Source organism: Triticum dicoccoides, chromosome 6A (assembly GCF_002162155.2).
Source record: "Triticum dicoccoides isolate Atlit2015 ecotype Zavitan chromosome 6A, WEW_v2.0, whole genome shotgun sequence".
Lineage (NCBI taxonomy): Eukaryota > Viridiplantae > Streptophyta > Magnoliopsida > Poales > Poaceae > Triticum > Triticum dicoccoides.
This window is the reverse complement of record NC_041390.1, coordinates 591,790,717-591,793,740: the sequence shown is the minus strand read 5'-3', so window position 1 is coordinate 591,793,740 and position 3,024 is coordinate 591,790,717.

Here is a 3,024-nt window from a genome sequence, read left to right as displayed (position 1 = left end):
GACGGGTGCTGCATATATGCAGGCAGGGAATAAAGTTTTGGTTAATGCGGGGGCAGGCTGATTAGGTGGACTGGGACGACTGGTGCTCGCTCTCTCGCGCTGTGCGGAGCGCGTCTTCGGACGGGAGAGCATTTACGTCTTTTCGTTACAGTGAGGGGTGAAAGGGACGCGCATGGCATGGCTGGCGTTTTCGTTGAATTTTCCTACAACGTATATGGAGTAGGAGTAGTAGATAGTAGTGCTCCACAGATGGATCTGAAGTCAAAACTCTTTCTAGAGGGCTTTGATGTTTATTTCGTATATTTGACCTTAATAAGTACTAATGTTGGAAATATGTGACATCGGACCATCTCCAATCGCAACCCGCAGATTTTCTTCCGCATCCGTCCACGGACACGGATATGGGAGGACGCCATCCAACTCTAGCCGCATACATTTCAATCTGTATTTTAACTAACCGAACGAAATTTATGCAAACCGACTGATATTCATCAAAGACCGGATAGAAAAGAGCACAAATCATCCATCCATACATAGCATGCAAGTTAGGCCTAGTACAACAACTGTCTCAAATTCAACTAGATCCTGGATGTCCAACAAGTTTTGCATGAAAGGATCATGTCATCCCACACATACTCTCCTTTCAGTTTCATCCAGCAGCGTGTGCACGTGATGGTTGTCCCTATATGGTACACCACGGCAGCGCATGCGGGCTACATATAATGTGTAGACCAACATTGAGTCATTGAGTGAATGAATCAATCGATAAGCTGAGCAAGAGGAAGAAAAACTTGCAATCTCGTCCTCTGCCGCGTGCAATGGCCACCTTGCCTCGAGCTGACGAACCACGTCGCAAAACTTGGTGACGCTGATCTGAATAGCGTGCCAGCGATACGACAACGACCTCATGTTGCGTACAGCGGCGGCGGCAGAGGTGAAGGGTGAGGATGCAAAGTAAGGGGGGAACGAAGCCCGGACTGGATGGCTTCCGTGGTCCGGACGAATGTGAGCGGTTTACGAGCCCGCCTTGGAGATGCACTCAGTGATGCTTTATTATCCGAAACCCTAGACGCCACCCGCCACCTCCTGCTCTTGCCACCGCCAGTGCACGTTGCTAGGCAAAGAAACCAACGGCGAGTCAGCGACGGTGGAAGAGGTACCGACCTGGGGCTACTTGTTGTAGAGGTGTTGGAGGGCTACTGTGGACGACGAAGGAGATAAGGGCTTCAGTGTCGGTCTTTCATCAGGTGGTGTTCAGTGGCGGTGATCATGAAGTCGACGACGGCCGGAGGGATCCAGCGCAATGATCTTCAATGGTAGCCCCGCCTGGCTAGGAAACCGAGGAAGAGGGTGTCGGTGCATGGTCCTTAGACGATGGCATGCTCAACATCAAATCCGCAATTGTCGTGCAACGACATGGGTGATTTTTTCCCAGGTTTTCTTTAGGGAGTTTTCGTGTTTACTTTGGAGCGTTGAGGCGGCGGCGTTAGCCCGGTGTAGGAATACTGTTCTTCCCATCATATCCTTGTGTTTGTTGATGTGTTTATCACTGTCGGAGGCATGTGGAGCCGTGTCTCCAATGTGTCTCCCAGGATCCAGCCGGTTTAGGTTATCGATGGATCCGTCTGGATTCAACTGGCTTTCGTGGTCTTCAAAGTTTGTACAGGCCCTTATTAATGTTTTGTTCTCCGGGGCGGTGATTTCTTCACAAATTACTTCGACATCAATGACTTCTCTATCATTTCTTATACAAGCTCCTAGGTTTTTAAAAAATTGCCTCACTGAGGAATAGGCTTAGAGACCGCATCAAGCTATACTCAGGGTGCACCGTCAGTGCATGCAGGAGGAAGAAGACTTTGTCACCCCCAAGGATTTAATCAATTTTACTTTTATGCATGGATATGTTTGCAAGGACCTGATTATTAATATATGGCCCTAGGCCCTTTTCAAAAAAGGAATTGGAATGCCTGACAAATGATGATGTGTTCTTGCACAATGACGTAAGTCCAACCGCATGAAGATATATGTATTTATCTTAAAATCAACAAAAAAAACTTATTTTATTGTCATTGTCATAACAGTTAAGATACAATCTATTTTTTTATTGTTCTTAAATTTAAATAACTATTTATTCATGTGTATGAAGGATTTTGTCTGTTTATTTTGTTTTTAGTTTATACTTATATGGAATGGTAAAAAAAAGGGTTCATTCAGTTTGCATGGTTAAAATTTGGTAAAAAAAATATATACTCCTATCTCTTATCAAGACACACACTAAGAAAATTACTAACCCTCTCATGGGATCATGTATTAGAGCCGCAACCCTATCATTCGCCTTGACCGCAACCCTATCATTCGCCTCGGTTGGTGGACATCGCTGGCACCCTCCTTTGGCCTACCGTGAGCCAGGCCCTCGCCAAAAAAACCATTAAGCCTATTCTTCACCCCTAGACGTCGACAGAAGAAGAAGGCTCGGTCGTGGCAGTACACGAGTTGCTGACGGGGCGGTAAGTTGTGCAAAGGGTGAAAATGAATGGTGGTGCAAAAGTATATGAAGGAAGAATGTCGACCGAATGATGATGACCACCCATAGCTAAGGTTGTAGCTGGCGCTGCCACTAATGAAACCAATGGCCCTTGTATTTGCAGGATTTCCAAAACACCGCAAAAGGAAAAGACGGAGCACAATGTCACTTTCAGTTATATAGGATTTAAAAACTAAAGGAAATTGCAATGAAGAGTGTTTGATACCACATAGAAAACAAATAAACCGGAACAAAAAATGTCTAATGCATGGGAGTTTTCCTCCACAGTAGAGTAAAAATGAATTCTTAGGGGGGAAATCCTTATGAGTAATATCCTCCAAAGATCCTATGAGATTCGTTTGGATGAAAGGAGGCCAAATATACACGTAGTTGAAAAGGCCGCAATCAATTTAGTTTACACTTATACCATATCTGAGTTTGTCAACAAGTATATTTGAATTCCGTATGTTTTTTCAACTATGAAGTGACAGGTGGACAAA